This window comes from Dasypus novemcinctus, chromosome 7 (genome assembly GCF_030445035.2).
Source record: "Dasypus novemcinctus isolate mDasNov1 chromosome 7, mDasNov1.1.hap2, whole genome shotgun sequence".
NCBI classification, from domain to species: Eukaryota; Metazoa; Chordata; class Mammalia; order Cingulata; family Dasypodidae; genus Dasypus; species Dasypus novemcinctus.
The window spans coordinates 94,459,008-94,476,230 of NC_080679.1; the positions used below are offsets into that span (position 1 = coordinate 94,459,008).

Below are 17,223 nucleotides of genomic sequence, written 5' to 3' on the forward strand. Positions count from 1 at the left end.
AAGTCCTTATATGATTTGTGATTTGCAATTATTTTCTGCCAATCCATGTGTATTAGTCAGAAAAAGGGTGCTGGTGCAAAATATCAGAAATCAGTTGTTTTTTATAAAAGGTATTTATTGAAGTAGAAGCATACAGTTACCAGGCCATAAAGCATAAGTTACTTCCCTCACCAAAGTCTATTGCCGCTTGTTGGAGCAAGATGGCTGCTGATATCTGCAAGCATTCAGGCTTCCTGCGTTCCTCTCTTCTGGGGGATTGTTTCTCTCTGGGCTCAGCTGCTCTGCTTTCTCCACAAGGCCAGATGTAGACTTTCAGGCAAACAGCTCATCACTCTTCCTGGGGACTCTGTGATGTTTAATGGAACCTTCTCTCTGCTCCTCTGTCTGCTTAACTTCCTGGGCTCCAGCATTAAAACTCCAAACTCCCTTCTCTGCTGTGTAGTTTGTCCTACTGACATGATCCAATCAAAGTCTCAATCAATATTTAATCAAGTAAAAGTGAAACCTTTGAATCCAATATAGTTCAATATGCCTGGAGGGACAGACCTCTTTACAAACATAATCCAATATCTATTTTTAGAAGTCATAAACAATTTCAAACTACTACACCATGTCTTACTTTTACTTTTCTTTTCTTTTTTCTTTTTTTGGAAGTACTGGGACTGGGGATTGAACCCTGAGACCTTGTATGTGAGAAGCCAGTGCTCAACAACTGAGCCACATGGACTCCCTGAGTTATTTTTTGCATTTGTTTGGTTGTTGTTTGTTTTTAAGGAGGCACCAGAGACCAAACCAGAACCGCCTATGTGAGAAGCAAGTGCTCAATTGCCCGAGCCACATCTTCTCCCCTACATTTTAATTTTTAACATTATATATTGGAGAGCAGACAATTTAAATTTTGATTTTTCAAAATTTTTTTGAGGTACTGGGGCCAGGGATTGAACCCAGTACCTTGTATTTGGAAAAAAACAACACTCAAACCACTGAGCCACATTGGTTTCCCTCATTTACCAATTTTAATAGTTCACATTCACTTAATCATTTCTAAGAAATATTTGCCTAACCTAAGATACAAATATTTTCACTTACATTTTACAAAAGTTTATAGTTTTATATTTTACATTTAGGTATATTTTTTTCAAGTTAATTTTGTAAATGGTATGAAATAAAGGTAAAGGATTTTTTTTTTTAATATGGAAAGCCATTATTATATCACTATTTGAAAAGTCTGTTCTTTTCCTTTTAGGAATTTCTTTGGTTCCAATGCCAAAAATCAATAAATTTATAAATATGAGTCTATCTCAAGACTCTGAATTCTGTTCCATTGATTTCTATGTCTATCCTTTTCCAAAACTACACTGCTTTGAATTCTCTCTACTTTTGCTTTTCTGAAAATTGTATTTATAGTTAAGTCTTGAAATCTGACAGTGTGTGTCCTCCAATTTATTTCTTCTATATTCCAAATTGTTTTGGCTATCTTGAATCTTTTGCTTTTCCATAATTAAATTTTATAATCAGATGGTTCAATGTCTAAAAAAAAAAAACTGTGTGAACTTTGGGACTGCTTTTGAGTCTATAGATCATTTAGATAAAAATTCAATCTTAGCATTCCAATTCTCAAACACAGTATATGTCTCCATTAAGTTAGGTTGTCTTTAATTTCTCTTCATAATGCTTAGTAGTTTTTAGTGTAGAAAGTCCTTAATCTTTCATCTCTTTGATACTATTATTAAAACACAGTTATAAAGTTAGAGTTTAATTTCAATTCCCAATTTCATTTCTCATTGTATCAGAATACAATGAACTTTTCCATATTGTCTTCGTTTTCTGTCCTTTGCTAGATTCTTTATTTCTAGTGGGTTTTTGTAGACTTTTTGGGGTTTTCTTCATAGATGATAATGTTCCCTTCAGATAAAGTCAGTTTTATTTCTTCCAGACCAAGAGAAATGTCCTGAGTACGGAGGGGATGGAGGATATTGTACAGCAGGAGGGGTTTTAGCCAAGTTCACAGAAAATTTATTATTGAAGGAAAAAGAAGAATATATGGAGCCCATAAATATTAGGTATGATCTTTTAAAATCTACTTGTATAATGAACTAATGATGAAAAATATTACAGCTTAAATGCTGGTCTTAGTTATGCTTCTGCAACAAGATGGCAAAAATGGTCAGCAGTGGTATATAGTACAAAACAGCCTGCATTAGCACTTACTCAAATATCCAGCTATGATTAAATGCTTCGATTAGTTTTAATGTGTGAATAAAATCACATTTTTATCCTGGCATTTTAACAAGTAATAACATGTTTTTGAAGAAGCAGCTTCCATATTTAGAAACTGATAATGAAATGCCTTGGAAAATAAAATTGATGTAAAAATTATGTAATAATCTATCGTGACTTTGAGAGAAAATGCTCATTGATCTAGATGTGAAATAAATTTAAGTTGTATAAACATCATTTAGCAATTATGAAAAAATGCTCTATAAAATAGAAATTGAGGGCAGTGGATGTAGCTCAAGTGGTTGAGTGCCTGCTTCCCATGTACAAAGTCTCAGTTTCAATCCCTGGTACATCCTGAAAAAAAAAAAAAAAAGATATTGAGTTGGATATTTATACTCTTATATAATAGCATTAATAATTACAAATTTGACTCTTCATCATGTAAATTATTTTGTCTACCTAAATAGTCAGCTAATCTCATATATCTTTGATCTAGAGGGATATTATTGTATTTTTTTTTCCTGGTGCATATGCTCCCTCTGCTATCGTTACTAACAATGATTTGTGAAAATGAACTAAATAATTTGAACATTAATAGGGAATTGTGCTTGTGTTTATATTTTTCTTTTGATTGAAGAAGTTAGGTGCTTAGAGTGGTAAATTTGAATATAAAAAAGAAATAGGTCACAAATTTGAAAGAAAGTCTCACTAAAATTCTGCAAAAAAATACAGCATGCTTATGGCTTAGCCAATGATATGTGTACATATTTGATTATATTAAAAAATCAAAACAAAACCAAAACTTCTATTAATGGCTTTCTATAGGCTAAGGGAGTAATTAGGTGAAGGGGACAGTAATAAAAATTAAATTTCATTGCATATAATTTTTTGAAGATTTATTCTTTCAACTATGCAGATTAGTTTACATAATAAAATATTTATAAAGTGAATAATATAAAGTGAAACAATAAATCTAACTTTATACAGTGGTGGGGGTGTAACTACCACACAGGGACATTTTCAAGTAAATTGGTAATACAATAGTTTTAAGGTACATTTCTAGTAGAATATAGCTGCAAGAAAAATTAAACTCATTTCAGTAATCATATTGTTGGTAGAGGGTTGTTATTGCTATCTTAGCATAGCTTGTTTGTGTGTGGACTGTGAAATAAAGTCTTGGCTTAAATGCTGTGATAGATGCAAAAAGTGCTACAGCTGGAGGCTCACAATTCACAGAGCAGGTTCTCTCTTGATGAGAGATCTGAGCTGCACACTTACGTTAATCCCATACTCGGCTTTCTGTTTGAATGTCCATCTTTTTCACGTTGATTTTCAACTGCTTATTGTGCAATAATGCTAGTATCCTTTGTCTTTCACGTGTCATAAATATTTTAACGTAATGTATATTGTTTGGTACATGTATTCATATGTGTTTGTGGAAAGACAGACAGAAAGATAGATAGGTAGAGATATACACAAACACAGATAGGGATTTCAAATGCAGTCTAAGTAATCCAAATGTAGCAGATGGAAAATCACAGTTTTAATCTTCTCTGACTATATTTAAAAACAGCAACAAACAGTCCTAGTCTATTTGGTCGGGTAGAGCAAGGTTTCCTTAAATGGACTATTTATTTTTTTAAGAGTTATTTATTTCTCCCCCCCCCCCCCCCCCCCCCACTGATGGTCTGCTTTCTATGTCCATTCGCTGTGCACTTTGTGTCTGCTTGTCTTCTCTTTACGCAGCACCGGAAAATGATCCTGGAAGCTTCTGGAAGGGGAGAGAGGCACTCAATCTTGTGCCACCTCAGCTTCCTGGTCTGCTATGTCTCTTCTTGTCTCTCTTCTGTGTCTCTTTTTGTTCCATCATCTTGCTGTGCCAGCTCTCCACTCCAGTCAGCTTGCTGTGCAGGCCAGCTTGCCTTCACTAGGAGGCCCCGGGAATTGAACCCTGGACTTCCCGATGGTCGACAGGATCCCAATTGCTTGAGCCACATCTGCTTCCCTACATGCACTATTAATGTTACAAATGAAAATCGGGTGCAACTTGATAGGATATAAGCATGCATCTAGATAGTCCTGCCAACAATCTCATCATGAGAAATCAACATTCAAACTCAAATGGAGGATACTCTACAAAATAATGAGCTGTAATTTTCAGAAGTGTCAAGGTCACTGAAAGCTAAGGAAAGACTGAAAATCTGTTTCAAACTGAAGGAGTCTAAAGAGCCATAACAAATATAGTACATGATTTTGCTATAAAGATATTGGAACAACTGGAAAAGTTTGAATGGGGTCTGAAGATTAGATTAATTAGTAATACTTGGATATTACTTTCCTGATATTGATGGTTGGATTTTATGTAGGAGAATGCCCTTGTCTGTAGACAAGTATATACACATATACTAAAGTATTTGCAACATATTTACAAAGAGCTTTAAAACCATTATTTTTTATGCTCTTACAACTTTTATATATCTTTAAGATTCTTTCAAAATTAAAAATATACAAGAGATAGATGATAGGTAGATAGAGAGATAGTGAGCTAGATAGAGAGAGATGATAGTCATAGAGGGATCTCTTATCTCTCTATGACTGTCCATGACTTCATGAGGAGAGGACAACAGAAGTTTTATATTTGGTACTTCTCCATAAGTGTGTCTTCCCTTTTCTGATTTTGATTTGTATCCTTTCCCTTTAATAAGTCACAACTGTAAGTATAACAGCTTTCAGTTAGTGCTGAATTCTTCTAGAGAATTATTGAAAATGAGGGTGATTTTGGAAATCCCCCAAACTAGGAATTGAAGTCAGAAGTGATGATGGTTTCTTCTATGAACACTGCTCCCCCTAACTCTAGCTGGCCTAAGTCTTGGATGGTATATTTTTAAAAAATAAGAATATAAAAACCTGGTCACAATATTTTGCAGCTCCTCCCATCAAGAGGTAGGAGTCTATGTCCCACCTTTTGAATATGGGCTGGTCTTATATACTATTTTGATTAGAAAGAGACAAAGAAAATGTTGTTGTGTGAGTTCAGGAAACTAGACCTGAAAAGCATTAAGTACCCACCTCCACATCTTGGACTGCAGGCCCGAAACCACCATTCCATGAAAAAAGCCAAGGATTAGGCTATATGGACAGAAAATACCAGTTGTCCTTGCCTAATAAGATGAGCACACCTACCTACCAGCTAACTAGCCAGGTATGTGCAGTTGCCTGAATGGGCCCGGGTAAAGATCAGCAGAAAAAAGAAGCAACAATACACAATATCAGAAGACATTTTAAATTGTTACTGTGTTAAGAAATTGATTCTGGAATGATTTGTTATTCAGCAGTAGATAACTGATATATGGACTTTTGCGTCACATATGGGAAAACATTCATTTAAATAATCCTTTATTTCTTTTAAAAACCTTTTATTCATTCTTCTAACAAACATTTAGAAATACCTACTCTGAGACAACATCCTGTCAAACACTTAAAATATAAAATATATATTATATAAAATATATAGATCAATTAAGTTGGACAGTTCAACATATATACAACATACATACATACATATTGAACTCAACTTATGTGCCAGACACTGTTCTAGGAGCTGGGGTACATAATACATAGTGAGGAAATACAGACTGAAAAGTGAGGAAATTATAGGGCAATGCCATAGGAAAATTCAGTCATAAATATTGTAAAAAATAGATATCTTCATTTCATCATTTGTGATTCATCTTATTTGTGCTCTTATCCCCAGTCTTTATTCCACTGATTGTCAGTCAAGGAATGGAACAGGGATGCCTATTGCAAGGTAAGTTATAATTACAATTAATGTTTTTACATCTTATAGTTTACCATCATGTATTCAAAATAGGAACGTCACAAAGTTCCCTATTTAAAACATTTGCATCAAGTAGAAATCAAAATATCCTGTTTTAATCCCATATTAAAGTTACCAGATTTAGTAAAAATCAAATAACAAATGAACAAAGGAAAACTAAAATAAACAAATACCAAACTGGACTCCCAGTTAAGTCTGAATGTCAGACATATAACAAATAATTTTTTTAGTGTAAGTATGTTCAAATATTGCATGGTGCATTCTTATGATAAAAATTATTGGTTGTTTATCTGAAATTCAATTTTAACTTGGCATTCTGTATGATCCAAGATCATGTCAAGTTCTAAGAGAAGCAATGTTATTCCTGCTCTCAGGACAAAGTGTTCTTGTTCATAAGAACTAGATCCCTGAAAATTGGAAACATCTATTAATATGTTAAAGCTTCTGAAAATTTCCATAGTATAAAATAATCTATTTAAAGTTGTTATATGGCTAAACTTAGGAATATATTTGAACAGAGCAATATTTTTTTCTCTGAATACCAATTAGTATATTCAGAGCAGCTTTTCCTTAAGGCCAGCTAAAAATTAAATACTACATGAATGGAAATATTCTTTAAAAACCAGGCACTTGGGGAAGCAGATGTGGCTCAATCGATTGGCCTACCATACGGGAGGCCCTGGGTTCACATCCCGAATGCGTGAAGGCAAGCTGGCCCACACCTCATGGAGAGCTGACAGCCCATGCCCTGCGGAGAGCTGGCGCAGCAAGATGACGCAACAAAGGGAGGCATCCACGCACAGAAAAACGTGCAGTGAATGGACACAGAGAGCAGACAGCAAACAAGCAGTGGGGGGAGAGGGGTATTAATATATAAGATAAATCTTTAAAAAAACTAACAAACCAGGCCCTTGAAGGTGCTCAATCAGTGTTAGTTGAAACTAAATTTAAATGTTCTTAACAACTATGGTCTCCATTTCACAAGACTGTATTGAGATAAGAAATGAAGAAGTCTAAAATTGCAATATATCTGAAATCATGGGTGGAATACTTTGCCACTACTCCAAATTCTCTACTAAATAGGTGATTTTATTTGCATTTTCTTTACCTAATTCCATTTGGTCTTTTCTATAAAGGGTATTGAAAAACTAAAATCAATAAACATTTTTTCACTAGCAGCAGCAGTTATAGGAATATATCTGATCTATTTTTTAAACTATTTTTTAAACTTTCAACTGTTATATACTAAGATATTTAAATCTAGGCCTTATGTTTATTTATTTACATTTCTTTATTGTTTATTTTAGTTTTAAAGAAGCTGTAAATTGCATAAACATTACATAAAAAAATAGGGAATTCCCATATACCCCCACCCTCTCCCCCCTCCCACACTTTCCCACATTAACATCATCTTTCATTAGTGTGGTACATTTGTTACAGTTGATGAACAAATATTGAAGCATTGCTACTAACCACGGAGTATACTTTACATTATAGTTTATACTTTGCCCCACACAATTTCATAGGCTTTGACAAAATATATAATTGTCATTACAATGTCTTGCAGGACAATTCCAATGTCCCCAGATGCCCACATGTTAACACTGTTTCTTCCCTCTCCCCACTCAGAACCTCTGGTGACCACTGTCTTTATATCAATGTTATAAGTTCTTCCATTACTAAAATAATAATAATTCTACTTTGGTCCATAGTTGCATTCCCTCTTAAGTTTGTTCATTCCTCAGACTTGAGGATCTGGGGATGGTGATGCCCACTCTGTTTCTGATTGAGAGGGGGCTTAGATTCTGTGGCAGATGCATGAAACTGTCTTGCTTGCAGTTGTATGTCAGAGCATTTTGATACAGATTATTACATTAATCACCATATCGAAATATATCTTGATAGCAGGAAATTGGATGTATGAACCATATGGGCACATTTGAGTCTGGAAGGGAGAAATAAAAGAACACTGCTTTGTGAAAAACATCAGATTCTACCAGACGGTTGAGGGAATTCAGATAGATGTGAACGTATGAATAGATACTCACTGTGAAAGTTTAGGAATAAAATGATAGCAGAAGAGGTGGGTGAATCATGTGTTTTTACAAACTATTTTACTTACTATTTCCATTACAAATAGTAAGAAGACAAAAAAAGTCCAAAAGATTTCAAAATTTTCACAGTGTAATTGTGAATCTATGTGATTTTTTAGGCAAGTTAATAGTAAGTAATGCATTCTATTATATGAAAGTGAATTTAAGAATCTAAGTAATATTATATGTAAAATGTAAGTAATATATGCAAGTGAATAGTGAGTATATTTATAATATTAATAATAAAATTGTAACAATAGTTTGTGTTAGTGTTATATTTTATGTATTAGATTATTAACTATAATTTATGCATCTCCAAACTCAAAACTTCAGAATAAGAAAAAGTGCTTTAGAAATACAAAACAATAAATCACCAAAGAGAGGTAAAAACAACAAAGAAAAAAAGAAAAACACAAATCACATCTATCTGTATCAAAATGTTCTGACATAGAAATGGCAGGTAACACTCTTTGTGCAGCTCAATCCTGTGCATTTTTAAGTGACCTTTTATGTAAGAGCCATCCATAATGGTGAGTGTTTCAGGCTAAAGGGGAAGGGAAGCTCGTACATTATTCCAGTACAATCATCTATTCAACATGATTTAGCTAGAAATATGAAAGCTGTTCTTTCCTCGTGTGTTCTCTCTTACAACCCTAATGCAGAGATGAGGATGTGGCTCTTCCCCCTCCTACATATCTCTTGATCTTATCATATCCAACTGCTTTCTTTCTAACTAAGGAACTTGTCATCCCTTGCCTGAACAACAAGTAGCTGTCTCACTGGCTCCTAATATCTGAGTCATTCATCACTTCTGTTAGAGAGATTCATCATGCATACCATATTGTGTCCTTGTATCATGTCCTTCTTCAATGGCTTCCTGAAACCACTGAAAGATAAATTTTCATGCTATCTATATAACATGTAGGGTGATTTGACATCTGACTCTTGATCCCATCACCACCATTCTCAAATTTTATGCTACAGGAATAACGAATTATTTTAATTATTTTCTCTCTCCAAAGCACAATTCACATACATGGAATCATCTTTGCATTTGTTCTTCCTTAATTTTAAATATTCAACTAGACTTATTTCCCAGAAAAGCTTCCTCTTCTTTCAACTCTTAAATTAATGCCACCTCTTCTGTGAAACTCTATGTGGCTCTTAAAAATCGACCTAATATCTTCTGTGACTATATTCCCACTTTGCCTATACATCATTCTCATTATTATTAGAGTTGCTATAAATTTGTTATATATATATATATATCTTCCCACTAAACTATACACACCTGAACGTGCATGAACATGTGAAAGCCCTGGGCTACCCTTTACGTCCTAATCGGATTCCCTAATGGATAGCTCATTGTTTAGTCCACTCATGTGTGTTTTTATATGCAAAGGTATGAAAAAAAAAAGCTCAATACATATTCCCTGGCTGTCTTATATGCAGATGCCATCTAGCTCCTACCCCAATAGCATGAAGTACACACAGAGGTAAGGAGGCAAAAGGAACCAAGGTCCCTGGAAATGAATTCCAAAAATAGATACTGGATTAAGTTTGTAAAACTGGTCTATTCCTCTGGGTGTATTAGATTGTATTAAATTTGGAGGTTTCACTTTTACTTGATTTAATTATGATTAAGGCTTTAATTGGGCCATGTCAGTAAGAGAAAATGTGACATGGCAGAGGAAAGAGTTTGAATTTTCATGCTGGAGACCTGGGAAGTAAATACACAGGAGAAGAACACGGAGGAATAGAGGCGGCTCCATAGACATGGCAGAGGCTCCGGGAACAGAGAGAGCCTGATAGTCTACAGCTGACCTTGTGGAGAGACCAGAGCAGCTGAGCCCAGGAAGAAAAGAGCCCTGGGAAAAGAGATGAGCTTTATACCAGCCTATAGCTGAGACCAGAAGAAGCTAGGACTGTGGAGCCTGAAGAGGAAAGCTAACCTCTCTCAGAGACAGGCAGCCACCTTGCTCTAAAACGTGGCAACAGACTTTGATGAGGGAAGTAATTTACTCTTTATGGCCTTGTGACTGTAAGCTTCTACCCCAAGTAAACACCCTTTATAAAACCCAACAAATTTCTGGTACTTAGCGTCAGCACCCCTTCGGCTGACTAATACAGGTACTGTCAGTGACTAAATCATATCTCTGTGCTAGAGGACACTAGTATTATCTAATGTTTATCATTATTTAACATTATCACATAAGTAGTAAGTATTTCTAATGCTTAATATTACCTCTGTATCCTTGGAAAGTAGCCTTGGAAATTTTTTAAGAACTTTTCAAAGGCTAACTCATTTCATCTAGTTCTATATTTATCTTCATTTTATAGACGAAGAAATTGAGACAGAGATGCTATGTACTTTCCCAGGATCATACAGAAAATGAACAGGCATGGATTCAAACCCAGGCAATGTAGCTTTAGAGGTTTGTGTTCTCAACCACTACACTATATCACCTTATAATTTTGACTTGGCCTGTTTCTAGGCTTGTTTGATGAACATTTGGTGAGTCCACCAGGAGTTATTTGCAGAGGGATTTTTTTAAGCTAAAAAAAAAAGAGAGAACAGATTTCTATACAGGTGTCTGGGGGACTTAGAAAGGATTGCAGAAGATAGCATAGTGTCTGTCTGACTTGGCTAACAGTTCCCCAGCAGGGCAAAGAACTGGTGCTTGAGGCTTATGGAAAGAGGAACTCTAGACTGAATGTAAAGAGCCGTTTTTACAAGAGAATCTTAGAGGCACGAGGCATAAACAGCTCTTGAATTCCAGATAACAAAGCATCAGGAGATCAACATTTATTTCACTTCTTTATAGAGTATTCTATAACAATGCTCTGTGGTATAAATCATAACTTGTTACAAAATGCAGATTCTGATTCAGAAAGTCTGGGGTGGGCCCCAGGTTGTGTATTTACACAAAGCACGCAGATCATGTTATGACAAGTGGACCATGGATTGCACTTTGAGAATAGCAAGGCTCCAGGAACACCACAGGACTTTTCTTTTAAGGTTTGCGTTTTAAGCACATTGGACAATGACACCAGCATGGAGCCCCTATAACTATAACGATGATGATTTCTTTGTAGTTTTGCAGGGCATGACCATCAACAATGTGACAGAAATAAACAAACAAACAAAAATCCAGGAAGGCTATTTTCAATAGAACAAGGGAAGCACCTGAGGAAGCCAAAAATACTTTAGTGAGGCTTTCAGGTGATCTAGATTTCCTGTGTTATTAAGAAGCAAGGAAGATTTATATTATTGCTGTTAATGCAACCTTGTTTGTAATTAAGAGTTCGTGAAGAGCTTATGGAACCTTTAAAGGTTTTTCTAACCCGTATATTAGCTCATAACACCATCTTTTCTTATTACCATAGCAATCTGTCTTCTATTATAATTTTCACGCTTTTGTAATTGCACACTTTGTTTGCCTATTCTTATTATTTTATGCCTTTTTTGATCTACAAACATAATATCTTTATTAGAGAAGTTCTTGGTTTACAGAAAAATCATGCAGAAAGTACAGTTCCCATGAACCCCCTTCTTACACACACCTTTTCCTATTATTAAAATTTTGCATTAGTCTGGTAACTTTGTTGCAATTAATGAAGCAGTATTATTATAATTGTACTATTAACAGTAGCTCATAGTTTACATTAAGATTCACAGTTTGTCTTGTACAGGCCTATGATATTTTTCTTTTTAAAAATTTTCTGTAGCAACACATATACACCCTAAAATTTCCCTTTACTCACATTCAAATATATAACTCAGTGGTGTTGATGACATTCTCGTCATGCTACCATCAACACCGTCCATTACCAAAACTTTTCCATCACCCCAAACAAAAATTCTGTACCAATCAAGCATTAACTCTCCATTCCCTGCCCCCACCCTGGTCCCTGGTAATGTGTATGTAGTTTCTGACTCTTTGAATTTGCTTACACTAACTGTTTCTTATAGAAGAGGTCAAAAAATATTTGTTCTTTTGTGCTTGGCTTATTTCACTCAACCCGATGTCTTCCATGGTCATCCTGTTCTGCAAACATCAGAACTTCATTCCTTTTTATGGTTGATAAGAATTCCATTGCATGTAAATACCACATTTTGGTTATCCACTCATTAGTTGATGCACATCTGGGCTACTTCTGTCTTTTGACTCTTGTAAATAATACTAACATGAACATCAGTTAACAAATATCTGTTCGAGCCTCTACTTTCAATTCTTTTGTGTGTATACCTAGAAGAGAGTCATACGGTAATTCCATATTTAACTTTCTAAGGAACAGCCCAACTGTCTTCCACAGTAGATGCACCATTTTACATTCCCACCAACAAGGAATGAGTATTCCTATTTCTCCACATATTCTTCAACACTTGTTATTTTCTGTGGGTTTTTTTCCCCCTGAAGTGTCATTGTATTGTGTGTGAAGTGGTTATCGCATTGTGATTTGGGTTTGTATTTTCCTCACTGGCTAATGATATTGAGCATCTTTTTATGTGTTTATTAGCCATTTGTATATCTTTGGAGAAATGTCTATTCAAGCTTTTGCCCATTTTCAATTGGGTTGATTGTCTTTTTGTTGAGTCTTTTGAGATTTAAATTAAATTGTCTTACATCTATTCTAGGACAAGTGAGAAGCTAGACTAAATTCTGATGGCAATTTTATACTTCAAGTTACTGCCATTACTGAACAATTTCTGACTTGAATCCCTCCTTCCACGGACACTCACTTCCTGTTTCACCATACTGAGTAGAAGAGCAATTTAAGCATATTTCCTCATTTACCAAAAATGCTCATCTGATGCATAGCAAATTTTAGTGAAGATATTGGGAAGTGAAGGACCTTTACATAGCAATAAAGCAACCATCTAGTAAGAAGGAAATCAATAGATGGATCTGGAACCTGGCAAGAAGTTCACATGCACATCAATAACCCCAAGGTGGCTGCTGGAAGAAAACTCCCCAAGATTCTGCCATTCAGAACAAGACTTCCTCCAGAAGCCAGGAGAAGCCCCGGATATTCCCCCAGGGACTTTATCACTGGATCCTCTCAGGGATTGATGGGTGGGACAATCAATGAAAACAGTAAATAGCTAGGACTTCTCCAGTGCCATTAGCAAAGGGATGGAATAATGAACAGTTCAAAAGGCAGCTGCAAGGCCTTAACTTTTGCTCTCTCTTGCCTTGGGACCCCGATTCTGGCTGCATTCTCCCCCTGCAAGGATCACTAAGCAAGTAAAACCTGGGCATTTATAATCTATAATGGGAAATTATCGTCTATAAACCAGCCCGCTTTATCACTTTTCAGACCCTTCCTCTCTACCTGGGACCCATGATCTGTTACTTTTTCCCATTTCTCTTCCATCCCTACTTGAATAAATTACTGGCCTAACTCACCTGATATGCTCTTGAAATTCATTTCTGCAGCATAGTCAAGACTCTAGACAAAATCCGTTAACCCTGGTGCCTCTAAAAGAAGAGCAGATGCCACCTTCTGTGGCAACAGAGCTAGACACTGCCACAACAGAGCTGGATGCCACCTCATGCCACAAGCTAGCTAGATTCTGCCCCTGCCACAACAAGCAGAGGCCACAAGCCAGTGAATGCCACAGTCCACAGGGAGTGGATGTGGCTCAGTCCATTAATTACCTCTCATGTGGGAGGTCCTGGGTTTGGTTCCTGGTGCCTCTTGTAGAAGGTGAGCAAAACAATGAGCATACAGATGAGCAAACCATCTGGGGGAAAGGGGGTATATCTAAAAGTAAATAAAAAATAAATCTTTTAATAAAATTATAAATGAGTAAAGAATAAAAATCTCTATCAAACATCCCACCTTCCAAAACAATGAATTCACCCCAGGATAACTGGCAGAGGGGGAAAATATCATGTCTTTTATAAACCCAAAATTATTTCATAAAAGAAAATACCCAAATCATTAAGAAAACAAGAACTCACCACATATTCTGGTCACTAACCTAAAATCAAAGCTGTTGCTTATTGTTAAGTTTACTTGCAGAAGGTAATCATGGTTTATTTTGGAGAGAGGTTTAGAGATAAAACTATTTGTGACTATGAAATGAAGCCCCACTTTTGAAAGACTTATGCTTTTCTCTTTTTTCTTTACATAACTAGGTGAGGCAATAATTTTTTCTTTAACCAGACAAAGATTATAAATACTCTTCCTACAGTTATAATGTCATAATGACAGTGTCATAATGAGGCATGGGCATTGTGAGTTGAATTCAGCTTGGTTTAACATAGTGTTAAAATAAAAACTTGAGCAAAATTTGGTTATGTATCAAAGCGTTTTATTGAATCAGTTCATGAATCGGGGAGATTCTAATCACCGCAAGGTAGGCAGGGCCCTAGGGACTCTGCTGAGTCAAGAGCAACAGGTTTTTATAGAGAGAAAGGGGGAGAACATTTGGGAGGAAATGTCCATTGGTTAATGCAGACTATGTTTCCTAATACGGTAAGAGCAGGTATATACTTAGCAATGAGGAAGTTAGCTGGCCTAAGAATAGGGAGTCGGCATAGCTGATTGGCTGATTTAAATTCTGTTTTCTGGGCAAGATGTAAATTTACAGGGACTAGAAACTTAGATTTTGGTTTTGCTGACATGGGACTTAGCGCAAGTGCATTCATGTTGGACCTGCTAAATTTTATTTATCAATAGAAAGAACCCTCTGCACACTAGTTATTATTACATTCAACTAACAATGCAGAATAATAAGCTAACATGTCAGGCCTTATGATGATCACAGGAGGGAAAAAAAGAAACATCATAATTGCCAGAGTCTAATTACAATGAACACAGCATGTGTTTGTACAAGATTTTAAAATATGGTCACTTCTCTAGCAGTAAATAAATATTTCTGCTCCCAACGGCACAGCAGTAACTCATTAGGAGAGCACCAGAGATACTCACCTTGGTCAGTAAAAGACCATCATGTTTTATATCTCAATGCCTAAGACAGAAAACTCCTGATAGCAGATTACTGGATTGTTAACAGAGCATGTCACAATGTTTTTGTATGCTGTGTGTTGGAATACTGGAGAGTGAACTGTGCTTCTGCAAAAAATCTTTATCTGGAATCTCTTGTTCCAGGTCCTAACTTGGCCCTGGGTCTTTCTTTCCACAGTCAGAAAAAAAGCTAGCAGTACTATCTTTGCTTCTGAAGACAGATAAGAAACACTATTCATTTGTAATTTATCCCTTGGGTTTCTTGCCAATAGCAGCTCTGTAATGCTGTGACCCTAAACTGCAGTTGCATTATTCCTTTCAAAAACTAGACTCCAAACAAAAATAGTGTGGGACAATATGAGAAATGAGGGAAAGAAAATATATATGAGAACGAGGTATGGTGGCAGTAAGGAATAGTGAGACTAAATTGAAAGGTGAGAAATGGAGTGATACAAAGAGCAACAAGTGGAAGATAAAACAAATAATAACACCGATAAAATTGCAAGTGCTACTGCTGAGGATTCTCCAGAACCTTGTGGTTATTGATCTTTCTTCTTGACTCAATAAATCTGAGCTAAAACCTGAAATCTATACTCCTTCTCCAAACTCTTGCTCCACAGTGCTGAGGGCTGTGGGCTTGTTAGCCAATAGACTTAAGAAGTATTCTTGTTGTTTCCATGGTTCACACATTACTGTTACCATAAACACATATACACACACAAACATACAGGAAAAGAGGCTAATGTCAGTAAAATTAAGTTCATGTTTTTAAACAGATATGTTTGTATGGTAATCGTGAACTTGGACAAGACTGCAGGGAAAAAACATGCCTAATGAAACTTAGACAATTTTTTATTGAAAAGCAACCAAACATAAAGCAAATCTATTAAATCACCCAAATTTGCATGAGGTATCTGTCACTTATCCAAAGCAATATAGTAAAATGTTCTAACAACTGTTTTTATTTTATTTTCAGTTCTGCTTATTCCACTTAACTTTATTCTTATAATGCATTTCCATTTCTGACAGTCTTGTCATTTTATGTCATTGTGGTATTCCATATGGTCCATTTTGTTAGTTACTTGGAAGTTACTACTTTTTTTCTTTTACTTTCCTTGTTTAAAAAATATTTTTTCATTCAGATATATTTTTAGGATATGGACTCAAACGTGAAATTGCAAAGTTAAAGTTTATATTTGGTTTTATTACACTTATTAATATTATACCTCACATTTCAGAAAGACAACCCAAACTTAGTCCTACCAAAGATGTATAATATCTGCTAGATATAATAATTATAACAACCATTTGTGCAGTGCTTAATAAATTCTGGGAACTATCCTAGGAAGTTTAAATACATTATCTCTCCTAATCAAATGTCATCAATTAATATCTTCCCATGATTCTGACTCTGATATCAATCCTAGTTCCATAACATTTATATAGTCCCTCCATACACATATCTCTTTCATCATGAGCTAAATACAGTAATTTATTATTTTAATGAATTATTTTCATGTAATAAGAATTTATTTGAATGTTAACATTATTTTAATTTGCATTTCTTTCAGGAATAGCTAGTTTGTATATGTCCACACGATAATTTATTATTTGTATTGTCTTTTTAAAATTATGTATACACTTTGAGGATTTGCTGTGCAAAGTGTCATTTAATTATATTTTATTAAAATCTACTATCCCAAAATGAAGAACGATAAGAGTCTTTATAAAATACCAACTTGTTAATTTCCTATATATTTTATCATATTTTATTCTTCAAAAAAATCATATCTCAGATTTCTGGTTCTGGAGACATTGGAGACAGTTCACTCTGTTATTTCCAAAGAATGAAGGTCTAAAACCTGAGCAGAATTCATGAAGCAGCAAGACTAAAATCAGGAAAAAAACACCAACCCAGCACTGGTTTTACTAGTTTCTTTTCCTCTTGTAATCCCTAGCTGGCAATCAAAGCAGACCAAAATCTGACATAGGCATTAGTGCAAACTGAGAGACCTCTAGGGAATGTCTGTCTTATAGAAGGACCTGGTCTCATGTGGCTCCAGTGATAGAGCTTCCACCTACCATATAGGAGGA

The 17,223-nt window shown here is 35.3% G+C and overlaps 1 long non-coding RNA gene across 1 annotated transcript; it reads right to left on the reverse strand.

Moving 5' to 3' along the window:
* Positions 1 to 616: 616 nt before the first annotated feature.
* On the reverse strand, positions 617 to 14,269 carry LOC131279209 (uncharacterized). The gene is made up of 3 exons (XR_009186589.1): positions 14,121 to 14,269; positions 13,815 to 13,920; positions 617 to 2,574 (listed from the first exon to the last, which is right to left on the reverse strand). It is a non-coding gene; the product is annotated as an uncharacterized lncRNA (long non-coding RNA).
* Between the last annotated feature and the right edge of the window lie 2,954 nt (positions 14,270 to 17,223).